Genomic DNA, 25,890 nt, shown 5'->3' on the forward strand with positions numbered 1-25,890 from the left:
ACACACACACACACACACACACACACACACACACACACACACACACACACACACACACACACACACACACACCCAGCCATCTGGGCAAGGCAAACGTCAATTATATCCAATTCACTTAATGTCACTCAGGAATTGAAGTCACAATGTAGTATTATTAAAACAATGATGTGTGCGGTAGTGCAGTGATGTATGTAGGAGAAAAATGAGCAACACATTTTTTTATCAGCTTACCTGCAAAACATGAAAGATGTGCTCTCCAACACTAACATAAAAACATGACAACGTGATGATTATCACTCCACTTAGATAAATGATGCGTCATGGTTTGGCCTTACCGCTGTGCTTCGGTGTTGAAACTGAATTTGCTAATGTATTGGCTCAATTATCCCAAAAGGATCCAGCTGTGAGAAACAAAATATTTCACCAGTTTCAATGTCAGAATTATGTGTGTGGAGGCAAACACGCGTTTCCTTGAGTGTTCTGGGGAATGTACTGTACATGTAGAGGAACTAAAGCTTTCGGAGTTGTTGAGACCCGCAGCCCTCTTGTTCGTGGGTCATTTGGAAACAAATGAATTAGAATTGTTTCAGTGGAGATCAAATGAACCTGGAAGAAGTGGAGGCCTGGATGACAAATGCCACTGATAAATAGCCTGGGGAGTTTTGTGATGTCATCGGTACTCCACAGACTCTGTAATGCTGTAGCAGACCTATTTTAATCTGAATATTAACCTTTGAAAATACATGGAAGTTTTAAGCTGTGCTTAAGCATTTACATATTTCTTCACTAGATAGATCAAAATCAACAAGACTCAGAACTAATTATGCACACGTTGTAAATATATATTTTTTGTTTTAAAGGAAATGTAGACAAAATATTTATAGATGTACTATCTAAAAGTATGTCTACGGCCATTGTGTGCCTTTATGAGACAGACTACAGGAAATGAGGGGTAAGAGAAATGGAGAAAACAACAAAGGTCCCTGGCCGGGTGCAAACCAGGGATGTGTTGGTTAATGCTCAGCGCTTTAAATCTTAGACCACCAAGGCACCCCGGCTGCAATGTGTGGTATATGATATATGGTTTTTGATTTTCTATCTTGGTAATAATCTTGCTAACATCTAACAATAATAAATAATCACAGGACACAACATCAAATCTGTGAAATTAGAAATAGGCCTATTTAGTTTTTAAATCACTGTACATGTACAGTACATAGCACTCGTACTGAGTTTCTATCACACACAAACATACACGCACACACACTGGCCAAGGCGCTATCTAGCTAGATATGATAAGCTTTTGACATTTACAGTATTTTCATTTTTTTTTGGTTCATATTCATGAAGTGCGTGAATCTGATTAAAAGCTCCCTCTCCTGCTTTGTGAACCATTTTGGTCCTGCACCGCGTCTGCATTAGAGAATCCCGTCAACGCTGTGTCTATCTGATTGACATGCAGTAGATGTCAGGAGTGCTTTCCTTATTCCCTGTTTTTGTATCCTACGCTTCATGCGTAACAGTATGGATCTATTATCCTGCGTGTGGGATCTTGTTTTAGAGTGTTCTTATCTGTACCTCCCAAACGACGTACTGCACCAAACTGCAGTCTGAAACCAGCTTGAGGGATTTTTGTGGAGTTCATTTCTCCAAGGGGAAATTCAATTAAGTGCATGGACAGCACTTTGTATTTTGACTTGAGCAATGCATGTCCCCATGAGAGCTGGCATGACAAAAAGATTGATAGTTTGTTTATTTCAATGTGGTTTGCTGCAGTTACACACTTAAACCAGGTTTTATAGTATTATTAAAGTCTCACACGAACGTAACACACCAAAATACAAAACACCTGTATTTGCCATGCAACATTTAGTAGATATTTCATTGTACTGAACTTTTGCCAATGAAGATATTCAAACATAGAAAGCCTTGACATCATTGTTTGTCATTATTTTTGCCAGGCATTGATTTTTGATGTGTGTGCACGATTTCCTCGGCAGTACCATAGTGCTGCCTCTGGCCTGAATCCGCCAAAGTAAAAGCAATAAGTCCCCTTCCTATCTCCCACTGTGTTTTCTCTTGTGGTATTTCACGCAGTAATGCAGATGACATTGTCTCCTAATGAATCTGAGCCATAGGTCTTAAGTGGAGTCCATTTGAGGTGATGCCAAAAACAAGCCATGCCATTTCCCCCCTCCCCCTAAATCTTTTTTTTTTTTTAAACGGGTGAAATCAGCATGAGGTTTTCCGACATTCCAGAGGCTGGAAGAATGACAGCTCGCCTGGTGATTGTCTGGATCTGGATTTTGAGTGGAGAAGAGAGAAAAACAGTAGAGGCCTCAAGAGCAACAAGGGAGGAACCTTCAAAATGCAGATTTTTCATCAGATGGAGAGAGAAAAAGCGTTCTGTTTTTTTGGAAACAGTCACATGCAATATAAATCATTGTTAGACATTAATACTCCTTTGAGAATAAAATGACTTCTAGGAAGGAGAAACTTGTGAATGTCCTTTTTTTTGTGTGAGATAATTAATTGTATTACAAAGTGATACACACGTCGCTCCGTGGATAATGCAGCAATCCACTTAAATAGCTTTTTTTCAGCTAAATCATCACTGGCCAAAATATTTCATATGCTTGGAGAGACATTAAAGGAATTTCCTTAAGTGTGTTTGGCAAAAATATTCATTTGTGTTTTATTGGTGAAGTGGAAATTGTGAGTCTGTGTTTACTGAGTGTATATATATATATATATACTGTATATAACAGTAGTCTGGATCACACCCTGAATCCTGGCTGGGTTTTAACCTATTCTGGCCCCTTAATACTCATATTCTATATTATCTATAGTGACCTGCTGGCTAATTAAGAAACAACAATTCAAAAATAGTTTTAGCCCACTATTCTTTGAAGATGCAGCATGCTTCTTTGCTTCATGTGCCAAGCACAGCTGCTGTATGGATGCTGTTTATTGAGAACAGTCCAAATGGTTTACATTGTCCCTTATCGAAATATGGCATGCGCATTTTCCAAATGCTCTCGTAAACTGTTCTCTGCCACTTGTGTTCCCTCATGCATTGTTGTTCTTATCTCGCTGACACCATGCCCCCTAACAAACAGACCATGGCACAATGAGAATTAAAAAAAAACCTGAGTGGAAACAAAATGTGATCTTTGACCTTGAAAACCGTTTGTGTGTGTGTGTGTGCGCGTGTGTGTGCGCATGGCCATTCTAGGTTTTTCTTCGTAAAGCGTTGCTGTTTTCGAGCGTATGTTACAGTCCGTGCATGTGTCTGTCTGTGTGTGTACTGTACACCATCCGCCCAAGGCAGGAGTAGGAAAGTTCAACCTGTTGATGACAAGATGACAGATCAAAGCGTTGGAGTTTATTTTTCCATTATTTTATCATAAATACAGCTTGCACCTGCAGCTAACGTGCACGGCTCATACTTAGAAAGTAAAAACACAGGCAGGCACCTGGAGAAAAAAAAACAAAAAAACGGGAGGGGGTGCGCTGGAGAATGAAGCGTGAAAAGGTTTCCGCTTCATCAAACAGCCAATATGCAACTCATCAGTCAAAATAGCGTTTTTGGCAAACACCATGGCTACAGCACCCCCGGTTGGGTTTCAGCTTAATGAGCATTCTCAGGAACTCTGTGAGGTGGATTAAAATCTTAACCATATATATAAAATCTTTCCCTTAAACACCTTTTTATTGCACTCTGTGTCTCTTCAAAGAATGGCTGAAGCTCATTTTTTCTCAGGTTCACACTCGTTTCGGGGTCTCCAGTGTGGTAGCACCACTGTAACACAACATTCTGTACTTCAGGTGGCTCTCCTTCTGTTTAAACCATTAGTCTAGAAATGTGGCCGAGCACAATACATGTAGGGGCACACAATAATGCCGACATGTGCAGACAATAATGGAGTGAATTAATATAGCTGCTTTTCCAGCCCCTTGAAGCCCTTTACGTTGTAAAAGAGGGGGAACTCACACATGGAAAGCTTAGTAAAAAGGAGCTCAGGTGGCTTATAGAGCATGACATAGAGCATTGTTTGATCCTAAAGACTGAAGCTGACGTCTGGAAACCATAAGCCTTTAATAGCTGTTTTAACGTTACAGTACTGGTCACTATTCTACATTGGATGAGGCCACTTCCTTTGAGATTAGTGCCTTATTTTTAGGGAAAGTAGGAAATTGTAGTTTCCTTTAGTTCAATGAAAAGTCTGCTTTTTGTCTCTCTAAACCTAAAAAACGACAGGTACCCACTTGACATTTCCACCCCTCACCGGGACGAGTGCTGCTGCAGTGTTTGAGGTGTTACCTGTGCCTGACCTGAGTGACTGTCCCAGCTGTAATACGAAGCGCCAGCACGCGGTTCAGCTCTCATCGCTTGTTAAGCAACCCAGAGACGCAGCAATTCAGGCATCAAAAGCTGTCTTAAATAACAAGCGGAGAAAGGAAAAATGGTCTGTGTGTGGAAAGCCCAGAGAGGTCAATCAGTCACAGGAGAAACCAAGGAACATTGGGAAGAGAATCGCTCGACGTGCCTGTTTTACAGTTATTTGGAAAGTGTTTTATGATTTTGTTTTCTCAAAATGCAAAGAAAACAACTGATAAGGCGTTTGCTCCGTAATCAAGTTGATCCAGCAACTCCTTTTCTTGACTTTTCGTGTTTGTGTCTCTTGCCTGTTTCACAACTGAGTGCTTTGTCAGTGGGTCCACAACTTTAGTTCTGACTGGAATATTTCATGGGATGGATTGCCATGCAATTTGAGGTTACGATTTCTGGCTTTGAGTGACACTTCTCAACAATTATTTTGTGGTTTGCCATGCAAAAAAGCTTCTAAACATAAAAAGGAAGTTGGAACAGAAACTACTGTTTTGTAGTTTTATGATAGATGAAAGGGAAGCAGTAAACAGAAAACACGCTTTCATGTGTTTCACCTCGGTCAGGACCCGGGCACACCAGCAACACTAAAATGATTTTCCAAAATGAGTGTGATTAGCACACGCAATCCCACTTTTTTTACAACTGCTCGCTCAGTATGATCCCCAGTCTTTCTCAGGTACTTTCCTTACCCATAGTCGGGTAAATAGAAAACAGATGCGGGCTAACACACAGAAAGCATTTTAAAGGTTTGGATCTAACTGTTTGTGACACACTGTGTCGATGTAGAGGGCCGGCGGAGCCAGCTGGGCTCTTTTGTCTGGGAAAGATAATGGGCGTAGCTGGTGACAGTGTGTATATCTTCACCTGCCTTTAATATAAGGATGAGGTTTTTGATGAAAGCATCCTGCTGCAAACAAGCCGTGACCAAAACCAGACTGCTGAACAAAAGCCTAAAATGATTGGTTTTGCTTGAGGGAGGGGGGGATTACTGTGGGACTGGATGGTCCAAGTTATTAAGATGTGCATACAAGTTTATTAAAGTTACTCTATGGGGCCGATGTTTTTGACGAAAGAGTCGCATCTATTCCTTTTTGGGTGGGATGCAGTGTAAATGTGTGTGTGCTGAGAAGAGATGTCCGCGATGTCTAAGTCTGTATTCTTCTGTTTTTGTATGTTCGTCGCTGCACATGTGTGTATTTGAATAAGATTTTATGTTCTTTTTTTGGGCGAGGAGGTCAGATTACAATTTGGGTGTTCTTCATCGGCCCCGGAGCGCAGCGCTATCATCAAACGGAGATACACATTGTTCTCATTTAGCTTGTCATGGGAGCGTAGAGGCTTGGCAGAAAGCACTGGAGGCCCCTTCTATTGATACAAAAAAGCCATTTAATTTAATGTAAGTAACTTTTAACTGGAAACATTTGACAAAAGACGTATCAGTGTAAGTAAATGATGAGTTGAATAATAAACAAGTTCGTTGTTACGTTGCGTACTTTGCTCCAGTCCTTATATATATACTATTTATATTGAATGGTATAGATTTCTTCTTGATCTAATTCCAGAAACAATTAGTTTCCAATGAAAACATGTGTCTCCCAGAAAGTTTCTTCATCTCATAATCAGTGACAGCAGCCTCCTGGACTTTTACCAGATGTAATTCCAATTTTTCTTTTAGAGAATATTTTTAAAGAAACACTGCTTTAATTATTTTGTTGTCCAGAAATCACAGCTTACAAGAATTGTCCTGTAATTTATCTTCCGAGGTAAAACAGAAGCTATATATTAGCCGGTAAAGGAGATCAAAGATGTGAACCATGTCCCTAGTTCAAATCCAGACGTATGTTCCACATTTCTGGTATTTCTCAACTACCTGTTGCAGTGTCAAATAAAGGCAAAACTACTTTATAAAAAGATGGGTTAGGGTTAGAATATGTAACAACAAAATATTTCCATTCAACACATAATATTATAACGGACTGGATGACATTTTTGTGTTTACCTGACATAGATGTTAGGGCATAATAAAAAATTGTGAGTGAACATTCAAAGTTGTGTAGCCTGTCAGTCATTTCAGCCACCAGTATGACAGTGATTTGTGTGAGAGAGCGTACCTGTGATTGGCAGAGAGTAAGAGGGGGCGTTTATTCTGCTAATATGGGGAGCAGGAGTCAAAAATGTGAGTCTAGTTGCGTTCAATGCTAACAACAAAGATTACAGGTTTGTTGTGGAAGGCCCACAGAGTACAGCCTGTGTACTGTTTGCTAATTAATTGCCTTTGGAACTAGATACAAATGGCTTCTATGATTAAAACAAGCAGGGCTTTAACCATTTAGTCTTTCTTATTATTTTTACCGTGGTGCTGGTAACAATTTGAAAATGTACATTTCAGTGTAATGGGACTCTTTAAAGGGGCATTTTTATGAAGTTAGAGGACTTGAAGTCTTAATCTCTATCTAAAAAATGTCATCATCACATTTTGTAAAGGAGATCTTTAATAGCACTTCTTGTGACAAGTTAACTGAGCATTATGTGTCCCTTTAATTCTTTACTATCTTTTTCTTTATCATTTTTTACTCTCAAGAAGCAAAATAAGAAGAAGCAAATTGAACATTTCACAATTGAACAATGTATTCACAAGTGGGTCCCCATTTTGTTTACATCATGGCACGCAGGCAATGCCATACACATTCAGTAATTTTAGCAAGTAAACATGGATATTAACAATGCACAATTTAAAAAATACATATTTAAAAAATCAGCTTTGCACATGTTTTATGAGGAATGAAATGCATTCGGCACTTTGCAAGACCTCAAGGATACCCACAGTGTATTTTGGTAATACACGCTTCTTTGTGTGTTTACAAGTAAATTCCACAAGGAGTTCTTTAACTTAAATTTTTGGATTCGCCCGCCCCCCTTACATTCTTCTCATCTCACTGTTGGATTATAAATTCTTCAGTGGTGTAGCCCGCCCTGCCCTATGCTCATCTCTGATGAGTTATGGTTATTCGTCAGCCTGTTATTCCACCTTGAAGGTAATTTACTCATTCACACAGGCAGTCATACTTGGAGGCTGAGATTAGAAACGAGCAGCGTAATCCTTCTGTGTGTTAGAGTCTTAAGTAACAGTGAGAGTAGTGTTGTGGTCTGGAGACAGCTGGCAGACAGTCTCTCCTCTGACTCACTGTAAAGGATGCCCTTGTGGTTAAGGTCAAAGCATGCCACAACATAATCGTTTACATTTATGTCATTTTAATATCATTCCTTGGAAATTAGAATTATGCAAAAGTATAATTGCCTCCAATATAGCAATGGCAATGTCAGTTAAAATAAAAAATAATTAGATAATTTCCTCATTTCGTGCCGCCCTAACCCTAATTTTAATAAACACAATGTGTGTGATTCTTACCTACATGTTTTACTGCACTTGGCGGGCATTAGCTGGTTGTGAGTTAAAACAGCTTACAATGAAAACAATAGTGTTGAGTTGCCAATATGCAGAGTAGTGGTTCGTTAAATTGGTTGCTGACAACGGCAGCCACCACAGGGCCACTGAGTGTAATTGAGTGCAAAAGCTGGTTCATGAAGCAGAAGAACCAGTTTGTGGTGTGCTGACAGGTGAGAACAGCAGGAGTTTAGCTCTCACTTGGGATTGTCTCTTGTAACGGGTATTAGCGGCCCACTGCTGCTTCTACACCTGTTCCTGCCGTCGTAAGCAACTCCAAAGTGTTTGCAAAACACTGACTCGTTCTCTATTCTGTTTGGGGTGCAGCTAAACCTCTCAGGCATGTTAAGGCACGGTTCTAATTCAGTTTAGAAACATATTTATCACAGCAGACAAAAAAAAAGAGTTTTTTTAAAGGAATAGTCTGACATTTTTTTGGAAATACTGTATGCTTATTTGGTTTCAGGCTGAGGATGAGATGAAAATATTGATACTATTCTAATGTCTGTACAATAAACGTTAAGCAACAGCAAGCGGACAGTTATGCTTAGCTTAGCATAGAGACTGGAACAATATAACGGCCAAGCTAACTGGCTGCTGGCTGTAGCTTTTTATGAAGCTTTACATTAGAGTAGTATAAATCTAACCATTTAACTTGACAAGACAGCGAAAAAAAAAGAAGAAAAAAAACTATTACATTAAGAATTTAATTACACAGTCTATTCAAAAGACACTTGATCCTTAATGGAAATCACGAATGTCTCCGTGCCCTTGCTGCCTAGAGGGCAGAAACAGATCTCTGCTTGTTGACTGCTGAGTTTTGCCCCATGGGCCTACCTATGAGCTGCTAATGGAAGAAGTAGTCTTTACTGCAGTGTGCAGATTTTACACATCACACACAAATAAACAGCCTAATGCAATCAAACGGACCAAAGCTCCTACATTGCTGCTGTAGAACTGATTCTTAAAGGGGAGTTTTTCTTAGCTTAATATTAGCTTAATTACAGAAACGGAGTCATTGGAATGGTTAGATGACTTTTTTTTTAAAGGTTATTTTTTGGGACATGTTAGACCTTTATTTTTGATAGGATAGCTGAAGATATGAAAGGGGAGAGAGAGGTTGAATGACATGCAGCAAAGGGCCGCAGGTCAGAGTCAAATCCTGGCCTGCTGCGTCGAGGAGTAAACCTCTATACATGGACGTCCGCTCTACCAACTAAACTATCTGGGCACCTGGCTATATAGAAAACTTGCAGTACATAGGCTATATCTAATTAAATATGCAGTAATTTGCCTATATTTTGAAGCAAAGAATCTGACCATTGAAAAAAACAAGGTTCGAAATGTTTGCATTTTGTTGATAAAAGACATTTACAGAGGGGATTATGAATATCTCCTTTTGTTACCCAGTAAATCAGAAAATACTGCCAATAGCCTTAAAAATGGATTTCCTCCCTATTTTTAGGCATAACATGTCAAATAAATCATGCCAAGAGGGATATATCAACAACTCCCCCTATGAAAATCTTATAAATAGTTAGGAATACCACTGTAAAGTTTGGTGTATGTAGGTGCTACAGAAGTGGAAACACTTCGCCCAGCGTGTGAGAAAAAACTCATTTGGAGAAGACGGACTTCAAAGACTTGTACGGCAAAATTCCACTAATTTCTATCAAAAGCCATCAATGGCAACATCCATATCACAAACATGCCGCATGCATAGACAAACAAGCGCTAAGCTAAGTGGCTGCAGTAGATTCATCTTTAATGTTGGTAGATATAACAATGGTATTAATTCACTATTCTCAGTCTTGCCATGAAAGTGAGAAAAGTTTTTTCCCCAGCTATTCCTTCAATGGAGTCTTGCTCAAACCAAAATCTGAACACATGCAGAGTTTTGTTGAAGGACTGATAGAGAGGGCACAGAAAGATCTCTTAGCTGATGAAACATAGAGGGTGAATAAGTGTCTTCCATCCAGGCCTCACTATATGTGCCACGGTAAAATAAACACGGCCTTGCCTATAAATGTCTCTTTGAGTCTTGATGCTCATATTCTAAGGAATGGCCCAAAAGTGTTTCTTTGTTGAGCAACTGGTAGACAACATTTGGTACTCAAGACCCACAATAGCACAATCTGTCCTCTCTCAGTGAACCACAGAGAGGTCACAGTGAGGGCACAGAGGGCCAAAAAGACACAGGCTGCTTGCTCACTTATCATTTTTGCAATACACCCACTGTTTTCCGTTATGGTGTGTGATTTAAAGCTATTGTGTGGGAATGAGCTTTTACTAGTAACACTAATGTCACAATATGATTTGCAGCGTGCGAGCGGGCACGGTGTATAGTCGCTTACGCTCCAATTCCCGCGACGTGGAACTGTTGTGCTTGGATTCACAGGGGAGCTGTTTACCGTGGCACCACTCATTCTAGCCATTGTTTTTGCACTCTTATTGACAGACTCAGCCACAATGGAAATCAAAATGGAGACTGTGTCATGCAAGCAGACTAAAAGTTCATGTGGCCAGAAGTGAGGAATAGGCCTCAATGAGGAGTCAAAAAAGTCATTAAAAGCGGAGTGATTCAGATTTGTGTGGATTCAGAGGGATTTTGTGCCTCATTACATGCACCATAATATATAAATATTTGGAAATGACATTCACCTCCTGAGCTTTAAGTCTGGTTTCATTTATCCATCACAGAATATTTTGTCCATTACTTTATTTCATTAAATGTGTGGTAACAACATTTCTTCCATTGAGTAATGACTATAATCAGCCAGTGCACTGATGTCTGTATTATCCATGTAATCTGCTCTGTTTGTCCTCTGGGATATTTACACAGTCCTATAAGTGAATCAGTCAGCACATCTGCAAATGAATGAGGCATGGTTTCCTCTCAGATGCAGACAATCCAGAGTGATTTCTAATGAAAATTTGGTATAGTTGATGATTGAGGGCTTTGCCTTGAAAAAGACATAACTGCCATATCTATGTATTGCTATAAGTGTGAGGCAGTGTGTCAAACTTGGGATATTTGTCTTCGTGTTATTATGTATAACAGTTCAGCCGCAGCACTGACAATTACTGTTTCACCGCAGTTTACACGCTATCACTTCACGCACTAGTAATAACTACATTTCAATCAAGGCCTAATTTGCCTGTCATTCCAAGGCCAAGTAATGCAGTCTGAGGTGTGATTTTGTGTGGGGAGTTCTTCTTTTTTAAGGCTATTAAAAACACTGGTCTGACAGGCAGGTTTTCCCTGTAGGACTTGTCAGTTCCCCAGCCCGGTCATGTTCTCCAGCTGCTGATGGAGCGCCAAAGTTCCCAGAAATCAAGTGGTGGTTTTGAAAGACAGGTTCCAGTGACCCTCCGTCCTGCATTTCCCGGTATATCAGACTGGTTTTTAAAGACACAGCGGGGGTTGGGGGGACAGAGCGGGTGAGTAGGGAGGTTCGACTGCTAGCCAGCTAGATAAAGGCTTGTGCCAAGGCCTGAGCAAATAAACAAGGAGATGATTATTTCAGCACACACGACTCGGCTAATTCAGAATGAATTAAGAGTGCCCCGGCTCACAGGGCCGATAAGCCAAACCCTTGTCGCTCTCGGCCCTCGCCTCTGTTTTCTTAACTAATGCTCTCCTCGCTCCCTCCCCGGGGCTTTTTTAATCAGTTTAAGTTCTGCGTTGGATCTACTCACCATTCAGGAATGAAAATGTCAAAGCAAATTATCTGAATGAGCCTATTCACACATCCGAGGTGTGTTTTTTAGACAACATACTGTGATTGTTTTAAAATTCTTTGTATAATTAATGTAGCTTTCAGGACCAAGATTTACTTTAAGAGATGATGCATTGCAGCCATGCCTTATTTACACAGTATAAATAATCACTCACTTAATGACTACAGCAAGCAACTACTCCTCGAAATAATCCAATTAATCCTCCTCTTTTTGGGCAAGCTCCCCTTATTTTAAACTCATTCCAAGCGGATGGTTTGCAGATGTTTCCTCACTGAGGCTCATCAGTAAAGCTCTGCACTCGGGCTTTTGGATTTTCTCATGATGAGATGGAGCTGAAGGTAGATAAAAGAAAGAGTGTTATTCTATGATTAGAGCCGGAGCAGCTCCTTAATGACACCCCCCCACACTTCCCCCCTCCTTCCAGATCAGTCATCGGCCGTCTGGTCTTTCTGGCCAGCATCACGTAGACCACAGACCTCTGGTCCCCATTAGTACCCCCCCCCCCCCGCTTGTACAGTATCTCTGAGTCCGATGGTTTAAAGACCCATGGGTTCCGTTACACAATAGCTCTCCATGATGACTGAACTGAGTTTCCCCTGCTTTGATGCCTAAAAAGTCCCAAGATAGAGGCAGGGTAGACTAAGACATTAATTTCGGACCATTTGAGAACCCTTTGGTCTGATATGGAGGAGTTTGCATGTGTATCTGGAGGGTTTTTTTTGTTTGTTTTTTAAGATTATTTTTTGGGGCTTTTATGGCCTTTAATCTACACGACAGCTTGAAGAGAGGAAAGGGGAGAGAAATAGGGGACGACATGCAGCAAAGGGCCATGGGTCAGATTCAAACCTGTGCCGCTGCCTAGGACTCAGCCTACATGGGGTGCACGCTCTACTGGGTGAGCTAGAGGTCGGCCCTCCGCAGGTGCTTTTGCATTACCATGGAAGGTGTGTTCTTGTGATTCTTTGTCTCATGCTACAAAGGCACTGAGTCAGAGGAAACAGAGCCCGGGGGAAATGAGACTGTTCCTGTTGTCGATGTTGTCACCACAACCAAAAAGATGCAAGACATGACTTCATCCCTATTGCACAGGAACTACATCCACACCTTGACAGGATCTGGATCAATATCACACACTAGCTCTAGACATGTTCCTCTTAAAGTCTTACTTTCCACTTGTTACGCATAAGTGTAACCAGGCAACATACACCAAATATAGACAAGTAGACCACATGATTTCTAAAGTCTGAATGCTTAAGGATTTATTTCCAAATTTATCTGCATCACATTTATTTGAAATTAAATTGTGAGTACTATTGAAAACAGTCTACCCTGTGTTCTGTTAAGTTTGTCTTTCGGTGCCTTACCACTGTGGTCCACTTTCTCTCTGGTTATCCGCCTGACAGGCTAAGACAAGTAGGTATCTTATCAGTTGTCTTTGACGTACATGTCTGGCTGTTGGTCAAGTGGAAAAGCTCACTGTGTGTGGTATCAAGAGCTGGTGACGTTTCATTACCTCTTCCTCTTTGTCACTGCATTTCTGTTTCCTCCATCCCTGAGCTTTTGACTGGAACTCGTGTTTTTTTTCTTGCATACCTAACAGGGACGTGCCACCCTGATGAAAGCATTGCACTTTGAGAGAGGAACACCCTCCAGATATAATAATGTATTTATTGTTGTCTCAAAACAACACAATACTGCAAAAAAACATTCTTTCTCAATCATCTATTAAATTCTTTCAGTGGATTTTATTTCTGTTATTACATACAATTCTCCATTCAGGTGCAGTTACTTATACCTTCACAGTACATATGAGGGAGTAAATGGTGTTAATTCACAGTTTATATGAAATGCAAATGAGGGAGAGATACTGCAACTTGCCTCCGACCGCTCCTGCGGACATGCTTCAAATTTTACAAGTAAGACCAGCCAGTATTCACAAATATGCATATTCTAGTTTTTCAATTGCATAACAACAGTGTCTGTGATTGTTGTGAGTACTGGCCCTGTCTCTGTTGGTCAAAATCGCACAACCAATCAGAGAGCTCTCTCTATCTTTTTCCATCCTTGGAAATCTGCTGAGTGACAGTGGCCATGGCAACAGCTCGGGCTCTGTGTGTCTCCCTTGCCCCCGCTGTGCAACGTTTGATGGCAGTTAAACGTGTTGTGGAGTAATTGGGTTGTGGACCGGATGAGATATGTCCCCTAAGGTGTGACAGAATGTGAGAAATGGAGCAGGTGGTGGAAGCCCAGCGGCTCTCCCATACCCATCGCAACACTCAAGCCAATGGTTGTTACAATATACTGTGGTATATGACATATGCATACTTAATCTGAGTAGTTATGACTAAAAAAATGTGTTTGCAGGCATTACAAATACCAATGGGTACAATTTATGTCATTCAAAACAGTGTGGGCTGTCAGAGATCCTAACTGCTGCCTGTTGGATGCTAAGGTATGGAGATTTGTTTTCTTTAACCAACTTCTCCAAGTTCAGACAATAGCTTTTTATCTCAATGAGAACAATTTTCTTAATCAGTTTAGTTTGAGTTTTTTTTGTTTAAATATTAGTTTTTATGGGTTAGTTTAGGCCTTTATTTGATAGGACAGTTGAGGATATGAAAGGGGAGAGAGAGGGGGAGTGACATGCAGCAAAGGGCAGCAGGCCGGATTCGAACCCCGGCCGGCTGCGTCGAGGAGTAAACCTCTATACATGGGCACCGGCTCTACCAACTGAGCTATCTGGGTGCCCAATCAGTTTAGTTTTAATGTAGATAATGTAAGATGTGTTCTACTTTTTCCATTTTGCACGTACAAAATATTTTGAGCCAGTAAGTTGTTTTTTTGTCTCGGCACAAGGTATATTTAGGTATGTTTTGACTGAATTCAACAGCAGATAAAGTTTACTTGCTGGTCTTGCAACTGCAGGTGTTCAAACTTTACATTATTCTGATCACTTTTAGGACTTGTCCATGTGTCCATGTTTGCTTGGAACTTGAAAACACAGTGCTGGCACATGGTAGACTTTGTTTTCTTCTAGCTTTGTTAAATATATCTTGAGTGTATTGAGCTTTGAACTGTGAGCTGGCTGTATTGTTAGACCTCTAGTGTTGGAACTTGAAATGCTGCAAATGTTTTAGTACATTTGACGTGTGAATTAAAGTGATAAACGAGATCACAAGCCCCTCGCAGCATCTTCAAAGCAACATACACATCCAACAGCCACGCTATCCCTAAAATGCACACCTGATCCAACTCAATTGACAGAAGTGATCTAAATGGATATGCGTTTCCCGTGCCCTGGCAAGTGAAGAGTGCTGTAACTGAGTAGTATAAGCCTATCAGTGTGTATAGAGGCGACATCAGACGGATGCCATGTGAAAGGAACAAGCTGTCACATTACACTTGTACCAACATCCATGAACAGCGACCAAGGCCGTGCCGAACACGATCGGGTGTCCCAGTGGCAGCAGAGGCCGGTCAGGTGTGTGACATCACTCGGTATCACAGCCCAGAGGGGTGTGGCCAGCCGGGCTGCCATGTGGCGGAGCAGGAAGCGTGCAGCGAGGGGGGACCATCAGTAGGTTTTAGAGAAAGATCTGTTGTGTCCATGTTAGAAACTCACATTGGTACTTATCATAGAGTGGATTGGCCATTCAGCTAAACTCACCTGTAACGGCCGCTAAACTTTAAATGTCACGTGACCGGTCGATGGATCATGTTAGTGGTTGCCTTAATTTCGTACAATATCACACTCACCCTTTCACGAGAGTGCGTTCACTGGCGCTAAAAGCCAAACACCATTCATCAAAACACACTGCCAACGCAAAGATGACATAGAGCTGGATTCAAATTGACAATCTATCCCTTTGAGTAACATTTTGAATGCAGAACTTTTACTTGAACTGAAGATGTGTTTTACAGCAGTGAGGAGGCTCAAGGGATTGATTAATCTAAGGTTGTGAGATGATGACTAAGATGGGAAAAAATGAACACCAATACTTTTTACAAAATGCGTGTTCCGTTTTACCTCTTCCTGTGCGCCCTGTGATAAAGGGTCAAGAGTCACAACCTAAAAAATGTTGGGAATTAGTTTATCAGTGGCTCTAAAAACACATGCAAAAAAACTTCCTTTTACGTTTCCACTCCATTAAACCACTCCACACATGGAGCCAAATAAAAGGCATACAAAGACTTTGCTTAAGCCTGAACCGAAATTGATAAACAAAAGACTCCCAGTTCCTGTTCTTGCCACCATAAATCTAGTTGTCCACAGCATGAAGGAAGTATGTTTAAATCATCAGTGAAGTGCTGTTGGTCATTCATATGGAAAAATTCATTTCCATAATACCCTTAAGAATAAACATAACTACCGGACTGAGTGGGATACAATGGTGTGAAACTGTACCCTGGTGCGGGACATCTAGCCGGCATGGCAACAACACAGCGCAGTGCGCCAGTCGGAGGGATTAAGTTGTTTTAAAGCCACAGTTGATTGTACAGCAGATAGTGAGGGAGGGAGCAGGCCCGTACGGCCAGATAATGGTGTCAGATAGCCTCCCACAAAGCTGCATAGCCTAGTGACTGGCTATACTGGGATGTGTGTTTATTTGTGCGTGTACCTGCGAAAGAGAATACATGTGAGTTCACGCGTGCGCACGTAGGCACGTCTACCTGTTTGTATACACATGGTAATCTGAATCAACCGCGAAACATGAGCAGGCTCGCCCACCACGTGTTTAATTATTCAAGGTGCTTTGGCTGAAAACTCGATCACCTGGAGGATCCGTTCTACCGCCACGAGCGCGCCCGTAAGAGAGGGGAGGAGGGACAGAAAAGGAGACCACTGGAAAAGAAATAAGATACCACACTTGCTCTCTGTGGTATGTTCACCTAAACAGGCAGAACGAATTAACCCAAGATGGTGTATAAGACCTGAGGAGCTGTCCGCTAATCTGCAAACTGTCTTTTTCCTGTAGAGGAATTATTGGAGATTTATTTTTTGGAACAGTTTTCTAAAAATTGGCGTCTTTGGTTTAAAAAAATGAAATACATGTCTACTTCCAGGATCTTCCTAATCCACCACGGTTCTCCAGCAGCTGCCTTGATCTCATCCAACCTAATTTGCAGAGGAAAGCAAATTGTGAGCATTTGACCATCTGGTCCTACACCTAACCTCAAAAGTAGTCTTTTCCTGCCCAGTCAGAGGTCCCAATTTCATTAACAGCATTGTGCAATAGACACCCAGGAATTAACCCTCTCCCTAAATATACCATGTGGGGCGAGAGCCCCGGCTCTGGAGGGGAAGTCAAGCCATGAAAATAGTGATTTGTCGCTATTGTTATTGTGAAAAGCGTCTTCCCAGGGAGCAGAGTATCTCTATAAGCCTCCAACTGGCAGGGAATCACTTGGTTCAGTAGAGCAGAGTGCTGACGTTGTTCAACATTGTGCCATCAAGGCCTGCAGGATCATGAAGCCTCATGTGGGCCAACAAAGGCCCAGAGCTACTTATTCCTGTTCCTGACTGGACAGCCAGCTCCCATAACCATGGTTTGGGTAAAGCTCTGTGGTGAACCTTCCCAGGAGAATTTAGGCTGAAGAGTGTGCACGTAATGTAATCATAATATTAGGTATGTCTGGCAATTTATGTTTTCTTTTTCATTTTTCGTTAGACCACATCCCAGGGGCACCTACGAAATTTACAGTTATTATGAGTCAATATCCTGCAGTATGATGTAGTATTATTTAATGATATCATTGAAATTATGTGTATGCCACAATGATGTAGTGTTCATAAGAGACTTATCCTAAAAATATGTTACATTGTTTGCTGGCAATAAACCGAACCTCATGTGTTTGAATGGGCCCCTCAGCCCCTATATAAACCCCTAAGGCAGAAACACAAACACGGGTGAGCCTCTGATTGTCTGGCCAGCTAAATGAATATTCACACTCAGCAGACTGACTGTGAAGCTGAGATAGCAGCTGGGGCCCGGGGCCTGGGGCCCAGACACCTTATAACCTTCCAACTGCACGTTGGAACAACCACTATTCATCTGGAAGAGGAGATGGCCACTGGAGCCAAGCTCCCCAACTGTTGCCAGGATGCAACTTAACAGACCACGCCAAAAGGACAGGGAGGACCAGACAGAGACAGGTTGGACATTTTGGTCCAATATCTACCATCATTTTTTATTGCCGTATGTAATATTGCCACCCAAGTCAATAAAATAGAAGATCAAACTAATAAATTTGCTCCCAATGAAACAGAACTGAGGGACTCCTTTGTTGACTTGTTCATGATCTCCACTGTGCATGGTCTATATCATAGATCTTCAACAGGGGGTCTGGGATCCATTGCTGCAGGGGGGCCACCAAATTATTGAAAGTTAAAAAAAATGTATTTATACTTAATATGCACTGTGTACATATACACTGTATGTATACTGTATACATACTGCATACATATATATTGTATATATACTGTATACATATATATATATATATATATATATATATATATATTAACATGAATCCAACCTATAAATTGTGTAGATACATCTTTTTTTAATTTACACAACATGTATGTAGATTGCGACCTTACCTATGGGCCAGTAAGCCTAATGATTCACTGCACCATATTTCAACATTATCTGTAGAATTTAGGAATATGTCATCAATTACTATTTTAATAGCTTAGTATTGCATTATCTAGGCCGCCCTAGGTCAAATTTAGGATGCAGCTCAATTGTATACATTATATAGCAAGGGGTATCTTTTTCAACTGAGGGGTCCTTGACCTAAAAATGTTAAAGACTCCTGGTCTGTTTTATAAGTGTTAGTTTTGCTGGATCATAAATGTACAATATAGCCTACAAAGATGTATCTAAAAAAGAACCTAACTTAAGATTTTTCAGATTTTTTGAATGAATGTTTAGCTTTGACCAACATTTTATTAGTGAGACATTTTCTACTTGGAATTATGTGTGATCGGGGTAAAGCCTGGATGGATGACCCCACACTAAAATACCATGTGAAAAATACAACTCAAAAGATCTCCTAAAGAGAAGGCTCTCTTTTGTTTTCTCATTATTGATACAACATACAGTATACAGAGCCTACATGTGTACAAGAGCCACAGTCAGACCACACAATAACAAAAAACGGTGCAAAAAGATACAAATAGGGATGGCTGTGACTCAGTGGTAGAGCGGTTGCCTGCAAATCGGAAGGCTGGTGGTTCAATCCCTGGCCCTGTAGTCCCATGTTGAAGTGTCCTTGGGCAAGACACTGAACCCCGAGTTGAGTGTAAATGTGTGTGAGTGTGGCAGGTATGAGCAGGTGGCACCATGTACGGCAGCCTCGGCCACAGTGTATGCATGTGTGTGAATGGTGAATGGTTCCTGTGTGCTTTGAGTAGTTGTTAAGACTAGAAAAGCGCTATATAAATGCAGTACATTTACAAATAGAAAACACAGAATTTGGTGTTTTTTGCATGTCACAGAGCATGGTTGACAACACCTATTGTTTCTCCTGTCCACCGCTTTCTTGTTTATGACTATCACTTGTTCAGTCAAATAATGACAAGCGAGGCAGACATAATGAAACACCTGTCTGTCACAACAATGATATAAAATGGCACGGCCAAACCCACTGCAGGGATCACTCTAGGCTTTAACTGCTACCTGGAAAAACACAGGTGTACTTTAGCTGTATAATCAAGCCATAAAACGACTGTTTCTGCTTCTCATAATGGACTGAATTAGATGGTGCATCACTGATTTGTACTGATAGTCATCCAATAAACAGGTACTGGCCATATGCTTCTTTTAACATTAGTAAAAGCTGATAGCTGATATTTATTGTACCTTTTCTTGATTGTGTTTTTATAGTGTGTTCAGTTAGCCACCGTACAGAGGTCAGGCAAAACTCTTTGAAATGTATGGGGTAAAAACAATGTGTTACAGTAATAAGATGGTGTACACTATGTTTCATCAATCTGATGTTTTATTTCTCAATTTGTTATTGACTGAATATGACTTAAAAGTCAGTAAAATATGGATGCATTTGTAAAATTTGTAAATGTATGCTGCTTTCATCTTTGTGTGAGTCTCTTTGTTTGTATTAAATGCTGAATTAAATCTAAGGCCTACCAAAGGCCATTTGCTATGTTGTTGTCACACATCGTTTTTGTTTATGACTGGAAGTAAAGCGTGTTTTCCCTTGTGCATCTTAATATGCGATCCTCTGCCCCAGTACCAAACAAAACAGTAAATATCCCTTCGTTGTTTGATCCCTGAGGAAAGGAAGAGGCTTTGAACCCTTTCCTGGAAGTCCCAGCATGCCTAGTGGCACAGAAACAGGGTGTTTTTTCCTCACTGACGGAGACTTAGTGGTGTAAAGGTAACCAGCGTCAACTCAGACAACAACACCCGGTTTCACACAAAAAAATGACTAGTGTATTATTGGGGATTAAAAACAAAAGGCAGTATTGATACTATCACTGCCCGGCCTGAGATCCAAGTTCTCTACAGTCTCCTTAGTCTGAAACCAGTGCAATCATTTCATCCACAGTGTTCTGTCTGTGACTATTTGAAGGCTAATAAAGTCAGGCTTTGCTCTCAGTCACTTTTTATGAATAAACAAAGAATTTTTTATATATTTTTCACATAGATTCAGCACATTTATTCTGGCATTTAACATGAGTACGCTCTGAAAAAACACCAACGCCAAGGTGCAGATACTTTAATGCGAGGGCAAAAACTAATAAGGACAATGCTGAACAACATAATTAATTAAATACAAGGTTAGGTCAAATTGTACAACACAGCATACATACAGTCAAGTATATTATGATAATGTAATATAATATAATATATTAAGGTATAGTTTAGTACAGTACAGTATAGTAGCTATAGTGTATTGTAGTACTGTGTTGTGTAATAGAATTGTATATTAAAGTATAGTTAAGCATTGCATACAATAATAGGGTGAAATATGGTATAAAGTATAGTACAATATATTTGGGTACAATATATATAGATATATAGAGTTATAGTATGTATTGTACACTATAATAACATACAGCATAGTAGAATTTAGTATCGTAAGACATAGTTTAAGATCAAAGCGTATGTCATTTGAAAAAGAAAATAATCGTATAAATGATACTTTGGTGTTTCTTCCACTAAAATAGAAAAAATTCAGCTTTTTTTGCCCAAACAGCAATCTATATGAGGCGGTTTACTTTTGGACCACTGCAGAGGGTCAAATATCAGCTGGGGTTATCAGCTCTCCAGGTCATATTGTACAACTTGCAATGAACAGCCCTGAGGATGCTTGTGTAAAATAGACTGCTATGCAATCGCACATACAGTTTTAGTAATGCAGAACACACACACACACACGCACACACACACACACACACACACACACACACACATAAAACACTTGCAGGCAGGGCCTCATCCCTGAGGACCAGTGGAGGATCAGAGAGCACAGACAAGAGGATGTCCATTAGGAAGTCTCTGTAATTTGGATGCAGTGGGGGGTAAAGACTCATGCAGAACAGCAGTGCAGAAAACACTAGTTTTTAACTGAATTAGAACCTGCTCTCCACATATTTATCATAGCCGCACGTAATACATCTCATTCCTCCCTGTCAGGCTTCTACTGTTAATATTCATCCGTCTGAACCCCCTCAATATGTCTCTCATAAATCGTTGCAGCCCATCGTTAAGGGTGGATGTACCACAGATGTTGCCTTTAAATTCATGGAGGGCACATCGTTGTGCGAGTGTGTCAGCAGCAAATTGACACATTTTATCTCATCTTATCCAACACAGCTGTCACTTAATCCTGTTTTATGTAATTTAATACTTTGTTGGACTACTGCCGCCGTGCTGGTACTTATTTAGATTTAGAGGGGAGGCTGCATTTGTGATAAAATGTCCAATGTAAAGAGATCTACCAATTTAAAGACATCTACGACAAACAGAAAGAATGCTGACTCGTTTACAGTATGGCTTTGAAGTGTTCAACTGAATTTATGTCTGCTTAATTAAACCTCCGTCCTTTAAACCATTATCTGGTAACCATTAGCCATCCACTGGGAAATCCTGAAGAGGTTCAAGTGTGAGGTATTGTTATAAAACATTACAGTTTCAGAATCTCTGCCATACTCTGCCAAGTCATGACGTGTTATTTCCAGGGGGAGCATAGGCTGCACACTCTTCACATTTTTTTCCTTTTTATTTGTCTTTCTTCCTCTCTTCCTGTCTCTCTGTCTCGTTTCCTTTTTTTTTTATGTCTACCCGTCTTTCTCTTTGTCTTCCATCTTTGTCCATTAAACTCTGGTGGTCATTATTCTCTTTTCCGTCTTTTTTTTATTGCTCTCCTGTCCTCTCCCAATCCATCCATCCTCCCTGCTGGTTGACAGGGCGTGTGTGTTGTTTTTATCTGAGTGACATCGGGTCTCTTCCCAGGGCACGTCCCGGGAACAGCAAGTTCAGCCTGATGGCCCCCCTGGGTCCTGCCCCCTCATGAGCCTCCATGTTCCCCTTGCTAAATTACAACCTGTCACACACCGGCCCTCGTCATGGGCATACATGCACATTCACACACACGAACACACACTCCGAAACGCGTTGTACATGCGAGCCAAAACAGACCCTCGTGCTGTATGTGAAGATATGCACACACACACACACACAAATACACTTAAACACACATAAAAAGTGCCTATTGCAGGAGCGCGTGGGATATGTGCTCACTCACACACAAGCACACACCCACATGTACACACACAGTGCATGTTTATTCAGGTATATCCTTCCTGACTTTGCCAGTAGACCTGTAGTAGTCATGTGGATATCTCTCAACCTTTGTGACAAAGAAGGACAAAATCTCAAACTGCCTATGTGGTTTTGTGAGACTCTCAGGATAAATATGACTGTGTGAGAAAGAAAACGAAAGACACAGAGGGTTGAGTCAGTGAAATAAAAGAGAAAGCCATCTTCACTGATTCAAAGGGAGACAGATCGAAAGAGAGAGATTATTTGTAGGTAGATTGTCACGGCCTCTGTGATAGCAGCACTCTAATTAATGGGCTTGTGAAAGCAGATGAGAATGGAGGATGTCAGTGTCCTTGTACACACACTCACACACACACACATGCATTTAGCAAGCCTGCTCATTACAGATAAACACAGCCACTCAGTGGTAAAGGCGGAGTCGTCCTCTTTGATTTTACGCAGGAAGCTCCCATAACGAATTGGAACATCTCTATGGGCTTCAAAAAAACAGGAACCATGTGTGAACTTTAAACACATCTCTCAATCTCACACCTAGGTGACACTTCAGAGTCAGTGCCTGAGTATTACCCAACAGACATGTTACCTTATCTTTGTATTTGGAACAACTTTCATGAAGATGGATTGGCTGTCCACGCTGTATACTCTATTAGACCATTAGTGCAGATTCAAATCCCTGCTATTAAACACACACACACACAACTGGACAGAGCAGCAGGCCTGCAGTTTATCTGTGGCCCTGTCAGGCGATTTTATGTCTGTACTTTGACCTTTGGCAGCTTTACTACTGCTCTGTAAATAAATATACACACGTACTATATCTCCTGAACCTCCACCATTGTTTCTCACCTCAAATGAGCCCCTCACAGTTGCTCTCTCCCTTCACTGTTTCTTCTTTTATATATAATGCTGAATCTTAATGTATCATCATTTATGTGTCTAACCGAACCCAAACCCTAGTGTAGTCACCTCATGAAATACTTGTTTTTTTTCCAACAAGTATTTGTAAAGGCTTTGGAAGGCACAGAGAAATGATGTAGATATGGGTGTCAGATCAGTAAACGCTTCTATCAAGAACGCATTAATGAACAACTTTTTTCATCATTAAATTGGGACGACTTGCAGTTATTATTGTGATGCCAACAATCTCCTGCAATGTCTTCAGGAGATGAGTGCCTAAGTGTTTTCAGAAACCCATTATCTGTCAAATGCTGGTCTTTTTAGCCTTGTGTACCTCCTCCCTGTAGACCATCAGCCCTACACACACACACACACACACACACACACACACACACACACACACACACACACACACACACACACACACACACACACACACTTGATCAGACTGGTAGGTCTGTGTATGATCCTTAAAATCACAAGTACTCATAACAAGAAGCCAAGAAGAACATTATTTAGTGTGCGTGTGTGTTTGTGTGTGTTTGTGTGTGTGTTTATGGCGAGGACAGAGAGGGGTTTTAAGGAGTGATGGGTGGGGGTCGAAGTAGGAAAATGATACTTCAGTAACCAACCTCTCCTTTCACCTCCTTCCTTTTGTTTCTATTGCCCCTGCTCTTTTTTCCCTCCATACTTTTATGCATCTCCCGCTTATACCACACAAACTGGTGTCCATTTCTTTCCGTTACTTCCTCCACAACCCCACCTCTCTTTTTTTCGTTCTGTCTTTCTTTCTTTCCTTTTTCTCCACTAATATCTCCATTTTGTCCGACTCTCCCTAAACCCTAGCTGGTATTTTATGCTGTGTCAAAGTAAAATCATAATGATATGACATGAAGAGCATTACCAGCTTCACTGTTCCACATATTGTTATGCTTAAATATTCCAGCTGTCATGTCAAAACCTTAAAGATCATCTTTTTAGGAAAATGACAGGAACTGCCCTGCAGTTTTTTTCCCAGTTTACCTAATGACGTTTAAGCTGAATAACGTTTAATTCATGATATGATCCTTTAACTAAAAAAAAAACATACAATTTACTGAGGTGCGCACATGGAACATGGATATGCACCTTTTTTGTTTTTTGAGCCTTTTTGTGAGCCTCATATCATTCTCCTTACCCAAAATGCCAATCTAAAAAACATATTTTTGACATATCTCTGTGTTTCCATAGTAACGGATTGGAGTGCTAGAGGATAGACAACTTGAAAAATTGTACAATTGCATATCTGTTTTTTTCATTTCACTGTGCTCCCTCACCACCACTCCTCCCTTGCTTTTCTATGCTTTTCCCATGATCCTTCACCCCCTGCCACCTGCACACCCTCAGTGTCTGTTGCATTTTATGAGGATGTTGTGATGGTCATTGACCCCTACTGGTCACCTCCAGTAAAACATCATGCTGTACATTATGCAAGGTCAATCAGTGATGCTATGAAATGTATGTTTGTAAAACTTAAGTGTCTCAATCTCTTGTCACGCATGTTCACATGGATTTGTAAGTGTTTTTTTTTAAACTAGTCTTGCTGCTTAGATTGCGCTTGAAATAAGGACTACATGACAGCTTTCTCTCCTGGCTGGTCCTTTGTCCAGATCTGCTTTCAGCTCCATCCCTCCCTCTCGCTCCCTCTCTCTCTCTTCGGCCCACTCAAACTCCTACGCACCGCTTATCTACCTCTCACCTACATCCTCCTCTCTTCTTTTGCCTCTCTTTCTAACTCTCTCTCTCTATCTGTTAACACACACACACACACACTCACACTCACACACACACACACACACACACACACACACACACACACACACATACACACACACACACACACACACACACACACACACACACACACACACGCATACTACTCTCTAAACCCCTCTCACTAGCCAATCATTGATGCTTTTATGCCAACATCTAGAACAACAGGGTCTTGTTATAACTTTGTGTCATATAAGAAAAACGTGGAAAACGTGACCATCGGAGGTTAGTATTCTTTTTATCACTGAAATGGCCAAAGAATTGCAGGAAATAAGAAAAACTGAAAATTGTATTAATAAACTGGGAGATATTGGAAAAAAAAATGTTTTCCTTACAAATATCATCTGCTATTCACACCACTAGAGATGATAGCTGGGTGCATAAATGCATATCTTTTGCATGAACACATGCACACACACACACGCTCTGAGGATAAGGCAGTGGAGTGGCTCCCTTTTACACACGACTGTAAATTACCCAACACTTCTCAATCAATTATTCATAATCCGTAATTAATTATGAAACAATCAGTAATCCAACACCAGTCCACTCGGCTTTTGGTTGCCTAGTAACCATAACCCGTATTAAGTGCCACCATTGTTACCCGTAACTAGAGCGCCATTTTTTTTCCCACAGGGCTTCGGGCCAGGGGGTATTATAGTGGAGAGTAAATAACGTGGGTGTGTGTGTGTGTGTGTGTGTGTGTGTGTGTTTGTACATGTGGAATGAATGCATAGATGCCGGGTGTACGCGTGTGGTCATATCATACTGTTGCTTTGAAGGTTGATCAC

The 25,890-nt window shown here is 40.8% G+C and overlaps 1 long non-coding RNA gene across 2 annotated transcripts in view; it reads left to right on the forward strand.

The window, feature by feature from the left end:
* The window catches only part of LOC117961803, a 32,847-nt gene extending 7,166 nt beyond the window's left edge, over positions 1 to 25,681 (forward strand). The window contains exons 2-4 of one of the 2 annotated variants that reach the window (XR_004660501.1): positions 307 to 317; positions 9,095 to 9,174; positions 25,669 to 25,681. This is a non-coding gene — a long non-coding RNA (uncharacterized LOC117961803). Of the gene's footprint in view, positions 1 to 306; positions 318 to 9,094; positions 9,448 to 25,668 lie in introns of those variants that run through there. The other variant, XR_004660500.1, reaches the window with a different exon arrangement.
* The last annotated feature ends 209 nt before the right edge of the window (positions 25,682 to 25,890 follow it).

This window comes from Etheostoma cragini, chromosome 18 (assembly GCF_013103735.1).
Source record: "Etheostoma cragini isolate CJK2018 chromosome 18, CSU_Ecrag_1.0, whole genome shotgun sequence".
Taxonomy (NCBI): domain Eukaryota; kingdom Metazoa; phylum Chordata; class Actinopteri; order Perciformes; family Percidae; genus Etheostoma; species Etheostoma cragini.